Below are 16,200 nucleotides of genomic sequence, written 5' to 3' on the forward strand. Positions count from 1 at the left end.
TTACCTTAGAAATCTATTTATGTGCCTTGACTAGAAAGAGAGCTTCAGCTTATTAATCACAGAATCGTAGAATCACAGAATACCAGGTTGGAAGGGCCTACAAGGATCATCTGGTCTGACCTGTGTAACCTCATCTAGGTGTTCCTGCTCCGGCAGGGGGATTGGACTAGATGATCCTAGTGATGATCCTAGTGATGATCCCTAACATCCTGTGATTCTGTGACCTCTCTTGGCAAAAGCACAGTCTAGCCAAGATGTCCCAGCAACCGTCCAGATGAATCTTAAAGGCATCCAGTGTTGAGGAGTCCACCACTTCCCTGGGGAGATTATTCCAAAGACTGATTGTTCTCATTGTGAAAAATTTCCCTCATGTGTCTAATTGGAATTAAAACAGATTTAGGACACAAATTTACAGATACTACATTAGGTTAGATGGATCACAGCCTCTGTATCTAAATGCAGTAAAACTTCTTCAGCTCTTTTATCATTCTGTTTTACTACTCCTTTAGAGTTTTAGAGAGAGAACACTTAAGTCATTCCAGTGATATTGATCCTATACTCACTTAAGTCTTTTACACCTGGATTTTTGCCAGGTAAATAAAGAGCGTCCTTACTTCACTGACCTCAAAGCCCATATCAATCTATTTACTGTAAAAGTAGAGATTTTTTTAAATTTAATTTTCTTTCTTTTCCTCAGCCTTTGATAATATGGCTCTAATGTTATATTCTGAAGCCAGAGTAATCCTTACAAACATTGTTACACAGAGGAAACAACAGCCCATATTGCTTTTGGATACTCTGGTTCATTTGAGAACCAACAAAATTACAACTTTTGCCCTACTTGGCTATCTCCTGCACCTACTCACTAACTTGCTTTGTTCACTAGGTCTCTACCTTCCATCCCAGCAGGCAGATCACTGCTGGTCTGGGAAGCTCAGGCAGAAAATTTGTGCCAGTTTGTGTTGTGCTGTTGCTTGTACTTTTTCACCTCCTTCTTTCCTGGACACCTTCTTCTTTCTGAGACCACTTCTTTTCATGAATCCTTAATTTTCAACACCAGGTCTTCTTTCTGGAATGCCAACCCCCCAGTTTTCTCAGTGTAAATAGTCTATGTGCAGAAGCACAATGCGTGATCCTGACTGGTGTGCCTGTGTCATGTCTCTTTATTAACTGAAGGATTTAGGATAAGCTATCTGTGTCTAATTCAGATATTATCAAAATTTACAGCTAGCCTGTACCTGTTGCAGTTAAAAAGTGGTCATTTAACACTTAAAACAAATAACAAGGTAAAATGTGTATAACAATTAAAAAAATCTACATGACATAGTAGCTAGTGTTCCAAAATGTTCTTTATAAAATTGGTGCATTTCTGCATTTTTAACATAATTTATTTTCAATAATTTTTGAGAAATATCAGAAAGATTTCTCATTGCTCTTCTATGTGATTATACAGTACCTTGCACAGATAATATAGCAAAATCTCTGTACAAATAATAGTTTTATCCTAAGGGAAACAGAAATAAAATTGTATAGTCTTTGAGTTCCAAGATGATCCAGTATTACAGAATGAATAGTAAGATCTCATCTGTATCATATGTATAGTGATCTTTTGGCTTGGCTAACTAAGAAACACTTTCCTTTATGAAACATTGGAGACTTTTTTTGGGGGTAGTTTGCATACCTACATTATTTGTAGGAACTCTGACAGAGGAAAAGTTCTGGCGCCAGGAAAATACCAATGGCTGATGCCAGGAAATTATCTTCATATTTGACTGGGCAATAAACTACAGAGAATTGCTCTTTTCCTGTTGAGGTTTCCATTATTGCTTTTTGACTGGCAACATACCAAAGCCACAGACGATCTAAGTGTGGAACCCTGCTCTTCCTGCAGCCACATTAACATCCACTGCAATGAGAAGTATTGGGAGCAAAATCTCAAGCCCTTGTTTCCCAGGGCAAAGGTAGCTGTAAGAAAAAGAGATGTGGGTGTGATTATAGAGATCTGGGAGGGATATCTAGAATTCCCTACCTGCAGCCTCTTCACTCCTAAAGATTAGGAGGGACATGACATAAGCAAATAAATGCAATAACCAGGAAATCATTGAATACAGCTCATTACATTGGACAACTGACATGAATGAACATTGGTCTTTCCCAATGTGATTTTCATAAGGCATTTCACATTCCACTGTATTTTCCCAAACTGAAATTCAAACCCTGCTTATTTTTTAATTGTTTTTTGAAGAGAATACAATGTCTGTTTGCTTCACTTTTTACAAAAGAGATACTTACTTTTCCAGAGCCTTTTTCTTGTGACTGATTTATATCAGATGCCAGTCTTCCCCTTTACTTGTTTGCACAGCTAATCCTGTATCCTCACTAGTAGTGATCAAGATCAGTGGCAAGTGTCAAATCTGGATTGATGTTGCATATGAAAGAGGGGGGAATTATTACAACTGCACATGATAAAATTTGTCATGGTTACTAATTCTTGCCTACCTGGATTAGCATATGCTGCTGAGATCCTATGTAGTCATTTGTTTACTCAAAAGTCTGTAAAACATCTATGGATCAAGCTTGTTTATCACTGAAAGAACAGAGAAATGCTTCTTACATCTTTTGTAGTGTCACTGTTTTTCTCTATAGTGTTTCATTAAACTCACTATAATAAGGCCAAACCCAGTAGTGATTAGTAGTAGCAGACTTGGCAGGAAATAAAACATCTGGTCTAGAGCATAACAAGAACGATGGCCTATCCTTGACTGCTATTGATACAGGCCCACTGAGGTCAATTTTTGGGAGCTCTCAAATATTCAAAGAGTTTGCAGTTACAACATTGTCTCTCAACATGTTGTGACAGGAAATAATTTCTGTGTTTTAGCTTGTTGACCCTATCATTTCTGATTGCAAGATACAGGGTTCTACTTCATGCTGACCTTTTGCAAATTGAAGTCTACCTGTGGAGCAGTGGGACAAATTAGAAGACCTGATATTGTAGGATTTCACTGATTTGTATTTTAGAATGCCTCTATTACAGAGGTGTAAGTTATCTCCACTATTTATTTATTTTTTTCAACAGAGGTTGTAAACATACAACAAGCAGGTTTTATGAACCAGTTTTCATGGACTATTTTGAAGATGAATTTAATATTTTTACTCATCTATTGCTTTACAAAGTCCAATAATTGTAGTGGCTGATGCATGAATTTCAGAAAATCAGCCAGTTTTGGTTCAGGATACCTAATGATAGAAAATCCGCTGCTTGTGTAAATAGTGTGAATTACTAACTTCCATTTTACTTCTCATGAACTGGTATCAACATTATGCTTTCTGTCTCTAAGTTACACTATTTACCCACATAATGTATGCAAAAAAATAGAGGAAAACAGCTGGTACAAATGCTCCTAATTCAAGATGATCAGTTTTTACTAACTGATAAGCAAATCTGAAATGTTACAAACAGGGTTCATCTAAAGCTGTATTGAGAAGATAATATCACGCTGCGCTGCACTGCATTTGATTAACACCACTTCTTCAGAAAAAGAATGAAAAAAGAATAATAGAAAAAAGCAATATGATTGATTAAATTAACAGATAACAAAACAAAAAAAAAAGTAATGGACATGCATACTATATGTGTTAGAATTGCCTCCTATATTTAATGTGACTTAAGTCTCTAATCTCCTGTTCTGAAATGTTTGAATTGTAGCATAACTTAATACTCTCTTACATGCAAATGAATGCACAGGGCTTTGTTAGAATGAAAGGGCTGACTAGGCTGTGGGTGTGACAGGAAGAAAAATCTCTAAAATGATCATGTTAAAACCACTCTTGGGAGAAATAGCATGAAATCATTTTAAGCATCAGGGAAGACTGGGATGAGAAGAGGGCATAATCCTCTTTGGTGTAAAGACAGTGTGTGCTCAGTCACATTGTAATTTCAAAGGTGGATGTTGGAATGCCAACAACTAGTAGTTCAGTTTCTCATCTCAAGTATGTGTGTAATGAGAAAGGGACAAATAAGGGATATTAACTGTTAAACAGTTAGATGTATCTTAGCGTGTCTGGAAAACACTCATGGTGTCACATGAAAAGCCTATATGGTGATACTGAGCCACTGAGAATGGCACTTGTGAAAGATATAGACATTTCTGACTGCGATGCATCCTGTAACTATAGAATATATGTATTCAGTTATAGGGAACACTAAGGTTTTAAAAGTATATGTGGAAAATCAGAAAGTGTATATTTGAGGACTTAAAAAGACATAGTTTTGATTCTGTTAAGAATACATGCAAAGAAGTCTTCACTGATATTCATGTATATTCAATATGCAAAACTACAACAGCATTTATATTTGTGTACACACAAAACAAGCCTCATATGGATCTGAATGCTAGATTTGCAAGACATTTATAAAATATGCTTTAGCTTGACTTTCACTGTTAACTGAAAATATTACTGCAGTGTGTTACACATCAATGATTGATTCCATGCATTTAATAATGAACCTTATTCTTTGTCATTGTTCTGATGAAAACCTCAGCCAAAAAATACAAGCACTCTCACCTAAAAGTCAAATTGCAGAGGATCCCTTGCAAAGCAGTAAACCAACACAACCTTACTGGCTGTGATGATCAATGCATGCTGAGGATACTGAAAACCTCAAAGGAATGTAGTCTGGGAGGAACAGACCAGATAGTTCCATTTTAGTATGTTATGCACTTTTCTCCTTAGAAAATTCCATTATTAACCTCAGTTTGAAACTTAAGCTCTAATGCAACACTGTCCTTACTTGTTACAGCTGTGGCTTATATTGAATATACTGGATTCTTAGTCATCTTCATTTAATCGTTGTTTAACAAATTTTTTTTCCTTTAAAGGTTCATCAGTGTTACAAGTCAATAATTATGCTAGAGGTGAATATAATATTGTAATTATAAATACAGTGCATGTACATACTTATTTATGTATATATATTAATACACAGACACACGTATCTTGCTTGCTCAGGCTATTTAAGGAAATCTTTCTCTGTTCAGTAATGTCTCATCCAATGCCTTGAGAATTTTTATCTCTTTGGCTTTATAGATTATTTCTCTGCATGTAAGAAATTAACTGTTCCTTTCACGTACTTTCAGATCTTGTCTTCAAGATGGGAAAGAGGATTTTGGAAGTGGATCTAATATTTTGGAATGTTTTGGAATGCCATGAAAAGGTAGGATTGGTGAGTTTCTGTGGCAGATGCTACATGTATGGGCACAGTGAGGGCTGCCGGTTCCCCATGCTGGGTGCTGGGGCCAGCAGGGGCTCCCCCAGGGCCCATCTCACTGGCCCAGCCAGGAGCAGGGTAGCTGGGGGCACCGGGGCAGCCCCAGCCCCTGGCATGGGGTGTCTCCCTGGGGACAGAAACAAGTGGGGATGGGGACAGGTCAGGACATGGGCCCTGCTGCTGCATAGCTGGGGCAGGGGGTGATGGCCCCAGGGGGCTGATGTGGGGTCCTGGGATGTGGGCAGGGTGGGGGGAGACCTGGAAGGAGGTGAGCAGAACATGACAGTCAGGGCTGGTGGTGTCCTTGGGGACACCAGAGTACAGAAGAAGCAGCAACTCACAACTATAGGATTTGTTCCTGAAAACTCTTACAGCTTCCTTGCTGGGATTACAGATGCCTCACAGATAACTTCTGCTGAGATGCAGGCCAACAGTTTCCAGAAATGAAATACATATTGATCTGAAAGAGCAGTGAAAACGCTCTCATTTTTTTGACTTGGCAGAGACTGATCAGTATAAATGTCCTGAGTCACTGCTGACGTACCCTGAATACCATCTCTGTCTGCTTAAAAAGCCTGTTAATATCATAACTATTTTACGGTAAGGTAAACATTGTGTTTGGGAACCTATAGGTTACCGGCATACTGCTCTGCGAGGCTGTTGTCCCTGTTAGATGGTGCGAACAGTTTGGGGCAGAGCAGCAAGCCCTCTGCCCTCTGGGCAGGGACCAGCAGTCCGCAGCCTGGTCCACGCTGCTGGTTGGCGTGAGAGCAGCATCTGCAGTGTACAAGTTGAGTGGTGTTACTATGGGTTGTTCAAAGTCAGCTGCCCTCAGGCCAAAGCATGGCCTGGGCTGCTTCAGTTTGCTGCTGGGGACGTAGCTATACAGACTATGAAACATATTTGTCTCCCTCACTCTCAACAATGAACTCTTATTGTCTTCATATGAATGCAGACCATCAAACGTTTAGTCTTTGGAGCTGCTGTGTAGTTGCTAAAGTACTGCTAATAATGTCCAAGAACAGGACTCTTCTACTTTTATTTGCTGTAAGAGAAGAAATGAAGAGTTTTGTTAATCAGCACCAATTATTTTCAGCTATGTTTTAATTTTGAAAAAATATATACCTGCACACATCAAGCCATTGAGTCTCAAATTTAAAAACAATAATGGTTTGTTCTGTGGGCTGCTTAATATTAGAATTTGTAAATTTTTCATTTAGTGTTGTTTGAATATGCACTTGCACTGAATACAGCAGGAAAAAACAGGCCTATTTAGCTATCAACAAGGTGTTTTTAAATTCATGAAGTTAAAATAAATAGTCAAATGCTTAGCCTAACTCTTGTGTTTTCCAAGTTTCTATAACCTGTGTTTTAGAGTTAACTAAATTGGTTTTATTTAGTTGAGGTGAAGTGTAAAAAATATCAATTAATCAGTTGAGCTAAATTAGGAATTACATATATAATAGCATTAGAAGTTTCTCCATGCCTGCTGCTTTTGAATGAGGTACTGTGAACACTAATCATAAATGTGTACAAAAAGGAATAATCACATTAAGCAATCAGTATATCATAACTTGGTCTTTTCTTATTTGAATGCATAGTGAACAATAGACACAATAAAATATACTGCAACCACTTGATAAATAAATTTACCTCCCTTAGAAATTATTCTGCACAGGAACACAACAGAACTGTCTATCAGTGCTGAAATCTCTTCACGATTTGTATAAGAATGAATACAAATCAATAGTTCTGTTGTACCCTTTGAATAACCAAGATGGATGAGAACATGGTGACAGTCTGTCTAGGCAATGCAAGACAAATGTCTTCAGAGAGTAACAGGATACATATCACAATGTTTTCCTTTGTGGGGGTTAATCAAGTACATTTCTTTATTGAGTTTGGTAATGTTATACATGTTTTTGACGAACTATTTCAACACGCTGTTGGTTTTTCTATCACTATTATTTCATGCAAAACATTGAAGGTGCTTATTGCATTATTATTATCTGAAATTGTTGAGCCATTTTCTTCTAAATATGTGCTTTTAGTCAGAAAACCATTCCTTCACAGTAATACCAAAATTGTTTCATAGCATGTATTCAAATTCAGAAAATATGTCTCCAAGAATGTTAGAATTTAAACAGTGAATATTTTTATTTTTAGGCTTGCTACAATGAAACCGAAAAGTATTAATGTGCTGATCTACAGAGATAATTCTGAAGTTTTGAGAGCATAGACACATTTTCTTCCTTTTTTGGAGCCCCAATTATGAGTGTCAGCCAAGCATCTCAATTATATAGGAATAACCAACTGCACACATAAAAGCTGAGGAACCAATTTTGTTTTCTTCAGAGCAGTTTTAGGAGTCCTGTTGTAGCCTGAGCTGAAGCTGATGTCATGTTTTCCCTGAAGGGATAATCAGGAGGCAAACAGGAGGCAAGTGGGAGGGTGGGTAGGGGGCTTGCTGCCAAAACTGCTTTTGCTGTAGCCCATAAAAGCTTGCCTGCTTATTTTAGGGCTCAGGTGGACTGTGGTGTGTCGGACTTTGAGAAAGATGTGAATTAACTGAAGAATCTAAAGAGGGCTGTGATTTATAAAACAACATTTCTGTGGAAAGCAAAATTAGTGGAATTTTTTAAGTCTAGAAAACAAGACAGGGCAGGGCATAACTTATTAATCCTGTTTGTGGAGATCAGTATGAAAACTAAAGGACTCAAAATTTTCTTTACAAATATTTTATTCTGAAATTGAAAAAAAGGAACTGTATTGTTTGTAGGTGTTCAGGTTTTGCCAGCAGAGGGCTGCAGGGGGTCTGTGTGAGGAGAGGCTGGGGCTGCCCCGTGCCAGACACAGTTCCAGCAGTTCTAACCACCCACTGCAGGGCACAGCTGAGACCCCCAGCCATGAAGGTGGTGCCTTGGGGAAAAAGTATTTAAGAAAAATCAGAAACACCCCACAAGCAGAGGAGGAGTGAACAAAAAGAGTGAGAAACAGCAGAGAGAACAACAGAGTCAGAGGAGAAAGTGGAAGAGGTGCTGCAGGCACCAGGGCAGAGATGTTCCTGCAGCCTGCGGAAGAGCCCATGCTGGAGCAGATGGGTATCTCCTGAAGGAACTGTGGTTTGTGGAGAGACCACGCTTGCGTGAGGCAAAAGTGTGAGGAGGAAAAAGTGGCAGAGTGAAAGCACTATGTACCAACCATAGCCCCCAACCCCCTGCGTTCCTTGGCATGATTTGGTTTGTAAAGGAGTCTGGAGTGGGGGACTGAAGTTGAGCCTTGGAAAAAGGTGTGCTGGTTGGACTGAAAATGAGTTAATTTTCTTCATGTAGTTAGAAACCTTTCTTTTTCATAGCTAACACAGTCATTATTTGGACTTAGTTTGAGAACAAGAAATAACATGCTGGGACAGAGTTAATGATTTTAGTTGCTCTGGTCTGAGAGTCAAGGACATTCTGAGTGCTCTGCCCACAGGCGTGAGGCATCGAGGAAGTGTATTAGTATTTTGTTATTTTATTAAACTGAGTTTATCTCAATCCAAGTTTCTCCCTTCCCTTTTGATTCTCTCCCCTACTTGAGGAGTGGGGAGGGAGAGTGAATGGCTATTGTTGTATTGCTAGCTCGGGTTAAACCACGACAAAAGATGGGGCCAGATGTTGTCGTAATGTGTGGGTGTGGAGTTTTTGTTTATTTGTTTTTTCCTTGCCACCCAAATCTATTTAAATTGGCAATAAAATAAATAATATGTGCCCAAGTCAAATCTGTTTTGCCTGTGACAGTAACTGGTAAGTGACCTCCCTGTTTTATCTCAACCTATGACCATTCTCATCCTATTTTCTCCCTCTATCCTGCTGAGTGGGCACCAGCTGGGTGGGCATTTTACTGTTATGCAAGCCTAACCCATCACAAGAACAAGTAAACAAACTTTCTTTGATACAAGCATGAAAATGATGAAAGCAATTTCTCAGGGAGGGCTTGGCAATCTCATTTAAGATCTTTAAAAGAAGGTCAAACCGACACCTACTAGAATTAGCTAGGCAGAGTTAATATCCTCTCATAGAAGGACAAACTAAACAAAGTCTCACAATTCTGCACATTACTGCACTATGATTTGGTAGGAATGAAACACTCAAAAATATATAAAAATTTCTTTTTAGAATTTTTTTTTAACCAAGAAAAGATTTATTTTTTTTTTTTTTCTGTATGAAGCATACTGTAGATCACTCTAGAAAAGATAGCTAAGCTAAACAAGAGCAGTTCCATAAAATATGATGAAAGCGAAGTTGAAATCAGTCACACTGAAGTAAAAGTATACAGAAACACTTTAATTTTATATTCGCCATCCTATTTCTTTAAATATCAAGAGGCTGCTGACCAAACAAACAAAAACCTTAACACTTATAGTAATTTTGTTTCATCAAATGTCCTGCTACCCTGTAATTTTATCCTTCTTATATAAAGTAAGTTAAACGAAAAAATTGAAAGACTACTGGAATAGTGGTAGGAATTGAGAATCCACCTGGGAAAAAAAAAGACCAAAAAGCTCAACTTGATCAATTTAACAAGACAGCTGAAAGAGATTACTAAGCTGGTCACTTTTAATAAATAACATATGTCATTAAACATAATCATTAGAAGTAAAATACAGCATTAGTCTAGGAACTAGACAACAGTAATTCAAGAATAGAGCATTATATGTTCAATTTGTGCTGGAAATGAGAAGAAATGCTTTAACCATTACAACAGTGGCAATATCCAAATATCTAATTGTAGTCTGGATCAGATCCTGTGGCCTGTGTCCATAAGAGTTAAATTTATTTACTTTGCTTAGATATTTCTAATACTTTACAGTCAAAACATCAGTAGATACAAAACATCTATCTCCTCAATGGTAGTCAGAAGTATTGCAAAGCACATTTTAAAAACAAGTATGCAAAATTGGAAATTTGATATGCACTGTACGTAGAAGCAGAGGAAGTTCTATTTCATAGGTTCTAAAGAAAGACACCATGTCTGCTTTGTTGTCTACTCAGATGTTATGATCCAGTGTAAAAGAGAAACATTATCCATTAAGAAGACAAAATGTGCCTACTGTGTTTCTTCCAATTATTACTTTGATTTAAATATTTATAAAGTCGAACATTCTTCTGCATGAATCAGATGTAAATCATCAGTCGTAGTTTAGCTGAAGAATAGATCTTTAAGATAAGTTTTTTATAAAGCAAGTGGAATTTAAAACAAAACTTTTAATAATCTTTATTTATTTTGTGTTTTGTCAGCTGTTCATGGCTGAACAGAAAAAGATGTAAAATGCAACAGTAAATTAAAATAATGTAATAACTTTGAGCGAAATAAATCTCAGAAGACCTTTTTCTTTTTTTTTCAGTTGAAAAATAACAAATCCACCTGAGCCCAAGAGCAGATTTCAGAAGAACCTGACCTGCTTTTCTTGTACGCATATTTGCAAGTTGGTTGATAATCAACTGATTCTAGAAGAACTCAGTTCTCTATCAGTTGGGGACAATATAATCTAATTTTGTTAAATTCGAATCACAAAAATTATTTGTATAGTTTGAGTGATAATCTCTTGAGCTAATAGCTTTTTCATGATGTTTGCTGAAATGAAGATGTTCTTACAAATGTCATTCCAACCACATGGTCAGGCTTTGAAAAGTCATATACAAGTCACTTCTCAGATTCAGAAGGTAAAAAAACTTACTTCAGAATAAAGATGCCTCTATTTTTGCTGACACAGAAGAGGCGTTTAAACATACTAGAAATGTTTGCGGTGGAATTTGCCAAGCACATTTCAGTGCTGTCCTTTGGAGCAGCTAATTTTTACACCCCTTGATCCTTGTTGAAGTGTGTATCACAGAGTAGTGCTAAAGAAATGGTAACAGTGCAGAATTACCACCATACGTGAATTTGTTACATGGATGTCACAGGCACTATAGTAAGGATGCTACCTCTGAATTGCACTTTTGTCATGACAAGCTGGCCTACACATGTTGTTTCCATGTGCGCTTACCACCTATTCAAACATTCACATCTGCTTGAAAGACAGATTCTTGGTTCGGATTCACTTGGGCTATGCCTTTAAATGAGACAGTTTGAGTTGACAGCAAATGAGCAGCCACAGCCAAAAAGTGCTGTAGTACTATCTAGCTGCTGTATGGAACAGCTCAGGAACATGGTGTAACTGCAATCAAGTGATCTACAGTTGTGGAGGAGAACTGAAAGACTGAACCGATGATACCTTCCTTAGAACAACTGTGCAACATGGTAAGTACAAATATGGATTGTTAGACAAATCTCCTGCAAGTGTCCTGTTGGAATGAGCCTCTTCCAAAAATACATGTGCCACCAATATGCCACAGCAGTTGTGTATCCATATCAAATTCTTGGGCATGGAATGGGAAAATAAGAGAAAATAGCAATAGCAGGTCATTGAAAGAAACTACAAAATAAAGTATTCTATGTAACAGAAGTCACTCTGTTCAAAATTAAGTATGATTGTTTTGAGTTAATTATCTTAGACTAGCTTCCAAGTAAGCAGATAAGCATATTATGTTATATGGACTATGCACTGCAGACTGTGAATCCAAAATCAATCATAATCACTGATGAAGACAGAGACTTCTTAGTGGTTTGTCCTGTGTTCAGCAATTATACATTTTGACTGATGTATGAGAAAGTGCAGGCATAGGCTGTGGATTCACAAAACATCCCGGTTCCCCAGTGCTGAGTGTAGATCTAATGCTAGCTCGTTTGTGTGCCTTTTTGGAATGTAACATTGCTATTTCTGTCTCAACCAAGAAAAAGCTGAAGGTTAAAAACTGATGAGAAGGGAGCACTGTTATTACTGTGTGTTTTCTATATCATGGAAGCTTTCATTAGCCCTTAGAAAATTGCAGGAATACCCTCATTTTCTAGATGTCTCTAAAAGTCAGCTGATACCAATGTATGAGCAGGTTAACTCTTCTATGCCAAATGACGAGAAACTGACTTCAACAAGTTTCTGCCAGGCAAAGTCTTTCTATTTCAACAAAGAATACAGAGGTGATCTCTACAATGTGAACCATGCTTTATCCAGTATGGTATGGATTTGCATCTTGTGACATGGACATTCCGTACAGGCCCGGATCAACAGCATCTAAAGCATCTTGTCCAAAGCTGCATCTGTAAGATAGGTCAGATCAATTACTTCTTCTTATGTAGTTTTCCAATTATAATAAAATCTTAGGTCCTACATAACATCATTTAATCAAGGGAAGATAATGAGCTGTTTGTTGACTGTACACTTGCACAATGAATATATATTTTGATTCTTAATTCGTGTTAAAAATCTTATCAGCAGATTTGCAAATCTCGAGTGCTGGAACATGAAAACCTATGGGAGTTATTATTATTAAGTACTTTATTATTAGTAGTAATACTATGTTAGCACTATAGCTTAGCAAAGGTTATAATTTATAAACAAAATCTGCATAAATACTTTTAAAAAAGCATCATTGAAATTTGTTACCTTACATAGTAGCACTAGCTTAAATATCTAGCTTTTGATTCACTGCTTACTGGTGTGAAAGAAAAGGTGTTACAAGAGAAAATAATGAGCAGCATTGTCTCAGCAGAAAAGGGGAAGACCCGCAATGCATATCTAATTTTACTCCACTTGAAAATTAAAGTTAAATTAATGAACTTTAAGATCAGAAGGGATCAGTATGACTACTTTTTCTTTTTTTTAAATGAGAATGAAGTGATGTATTTGTGTTACACATTTCCACTCAAGAGATTTCTAAGAAAAGTAATAGCCTTTTATTCATTTATTATTTACAGATTTTTAATTTCAAATTATGATAACATAGTGTTTCATTGTACAAGGGCTAGTGGAACAAAATTGGGAGGGGGGAAGAAATTACATAGAAGATTGCTAGTGCTGTACTTTGCCATTTACTTCCTTTTTAGTTTGAGCGGCCAAGACATCCCTGTGATTCAAAAGAAGGAAAAAATAACTTGTATTGTAATCTCCCAAAAGCAGAAAATACTACATATCCTCACGTATGCACCAACACATTTCCTGAAAACATCAAGTCAACATAGAATGTGGGTGGAAATTAGGGTTTTCTGTGTCTGCAAGTGAGGCAATAAAATGAGTTCAAGGATTATGACAGACCTGTAGTGATTGAGCTAGAAATTGGTCACTTGAATAGACATATAATGACAAGTTCATGGAGTACTTACTATCAGCCATTGATACGACATATTTGTTGTAGGAAGAGACAGTGCAGTAGCACAGAAAGAAAATTACTTATAAGGAAAGAGAGATTTTATCTCTCAACTTTTAACTTCTTGAAAGGCTTCAAAGCATTCAGGCACAGGTATTGAAAGCTTTATTATGTGGAAAAATTGGATTTTCTGATTTTGAAATTCAGTTATGATATTTGTAAAGGTTTAGAAGCTATTAATCGAAGGTCAGTTTCTGTGCTGAGTAGGTTTTGTTGGCTCCACTGGAAAAATACTGGAAACATGTAGCTCTCTGGAAATATAAAATGAAATAACTCTGTAATCTCCAGGCTCATGTTTCTTAGACTCTAACCAGCTGTGTCATTCTGTAAAATAAGCATTAAATAGAATCATAGAATTGTTTGGGTTGGAAGGAACCTTAAAGAACATCTAGTTCTACCCCTTCTGCCATGGGTGGGGACACCTTCCACTAGACCAGTTTGCTCAAAACCCCGTCCCACCTGGCCTTGAATGCTTCCAGGGATGGGGCACCCACAACTTCTCTGGGCAGCCTGTTCCAGTGCCTCATCACCCTCATGGTGAAGAACTTCTTCCTTATATCTAATGTAAATCTACCCTCCTTCAGTTTAAAACCATTACCCCTTGTCCCATCACTGCATACCTTGTAAAAAGTCCTTCTCCAGATTTATTGTAGGCGCCCTTTAGGTACTGGAAGGCTGCTAGAAGGTCTCCCCAGAGCCTTCTCCAGGTTGAACAACCCCAGCTCTCTCAGTTTGTCTTCATGGGAGAGGTGTTCTGGCACTCTCATCATCTTTATGACCGTCCTCTGGATTTGCTCCAATATGTCCATGTCCTTCTTATGTTGGGGGCCCCAGACCTGAATGAAGTTCTTCAGGTGGGGTCTCATGAGAGCAGAGGGGGAGAAACACCTCCTTCAACCTGCTGGTCACACGTCTTTTGATGCAGCTCAGGATACTGTTGGCAATTTGACATATTACCCGTCAAAATTCAGCAGCATTTGCAAACTTCATGGGTATTTCCTAATATAGTAATATGGCTACTTCAGTTGTGTAATGTGAGAGTGAGTTTCAGTGACATCTCGTAGAATTAAAGTGAATGCAAATACTTAAATATGTGCATTTCACATTTTGAGAAACACAGTCTAAAAGTCTGGGATGGTTGTACAGACATACGCATCTCCCATTCACAACTGAAAATCACATTAAGAAGTTTTAAAGGGCAGTGATGAAAACATTTGCAATAGATTTGTGGTTTTGTTGCATGTAAATTGACAACTGTAAAAACGTGACTTTTAGCTGTCTCTTCAGAAGACCTACCTGCACCATTGAAGAAAATCTATGTGTTTCAGTTTTTTAATATTCTTAAACTGTAGACATAAGGATGATTTCTTGGAAGCCTCGAAGAACATTCTAAGGAGGAGTCCCAGTAAGAGTCAAGCTCATCAGCTCAAGTGGACTGGAAGCCTTACTCTTCCCACAATTTGACTATTTCTAATTTGACTACTTCCTGGGATGATGTGTATGTTCCTTTGGGAACTTTCCACTAGGCATAATTCACAGTCTTTTTCTTTTTATCTCTTACTTGAATCAATTCCTTAATGGCTTTGGGGTTTTCTATTTCATATTTTTCTTAGCCTATTTTTCTTAGTATACTTTTTTGTAATTAAATTGAAAAGACAATGGAAAGAAAATGTGAATGCTGGTTAGTATAGCTGCTAAAACATAATTTAAGGTCTTCAGATGTGTGTGATATGACTTAACTTTACTACCATACAGTTTAGATATCCCAGTCCAACATAATAATCCTCAAGGTTAATCTTTGTGAATTAAATCCAAAAAAAAGGACTTTGAATGGCATTTAAAATGAAAGATTTTTCACAAATCCAGAATGCCCACCGCTTTAATTTTGTATGCATCTCAGGTTTTGAACATAATGTTTGAATTGAAAAACAACTGTGTGTTCTGCTTCTGCACAGCTCAGCACCTAAATCCATTTAAGATTCAGAAAACAGATCTGCTCTACTTAGTAGGCTTTCTCAGAGCCTACTTAACACAATTCACAGGAGTGGATTCTGTACTCTATGGTAACATCCCTGTTTTAAAAAATGCAATAATTTAGTGGCTAACACACATCTAAAATAGACTCAGCCTTAGGAAAGCTTTCAGCCTATGTCTCTGTTTCTTAGCAATGTACCTTGAAGCTAGTCTATAAGCTGTTTTGTTGCAAAGGAAATTGTTCGCTGCTGCTGCTATTTGGCTGTTGTGTAGAAAGGAATTCAAGATTTACTGGAGAAGGTGAGAAGGTAAAAGGAGGTATGGCTGAAGTCTGTTAACAAAAGTAGGTGCCTGAGAGATAAGAGTCTAGGTCATATCTTTTTCTAAGGAAGTTTTAAGTAAAATACAGGAGCAGTATTGGAAACAGATAGTATGTCCATTACACTATAAACTGGTGTTCTCATTTCTGTTCTTACACTGGCCACTGAAGAAGAAATTTCATGGGATGACTCTATTTGGAAACATCTGGTTTTTCTGTGGTTCACATAAGACATCGACACTCATATTCCTTCGTTCTGTTTTCCATATTCAACACATGTAGTTCAGAAGCAGACAGAAAAAAGGCTGTAAACACTATAATTCTTCACATCAAAATGTCTAGCAGACAAG

General features: G+C 37.4%; 1 long non-coding RNA gene across 1 annotated transcript in view; it reads left to right on the top strand.

The window, feature by feature from the left end:
- LOC110362072 (uncharacterized) overlaps positions 1-13,838 on the top strand; it is a 30,491-nt gene extending 16,653 nt beyond the window's left edge. The window contains exons 3-4 of the long non-coding RNA XR_010471179.1: positions 5,142-5,218; positions 10,659-13,838. This is a non-coding gene — a long non-coding RNA (uncharacterized LOC110362072). The remainder of the gene's footprint in view (positions 1-5,141; positions 5,219-10,658) is intronic.
- The last annotated feature ends 2,362 nt before the right edge of the window (positions 13,839-16,200 follow it).

Source organism: Columba livia, chromosome 3, assembly GCF_036013475.1.
Source record: "Columba livia isolate bColLiv1 breed racing homer chromosome 3, bColLiv1.pat.W.v2, whole genome shotgun sequence".
Lineage (NCBI taxonomy): Eukaryota > Metazoa > Chordata > Aves > Columbiformes > Columbidae > Columba > Columba livia.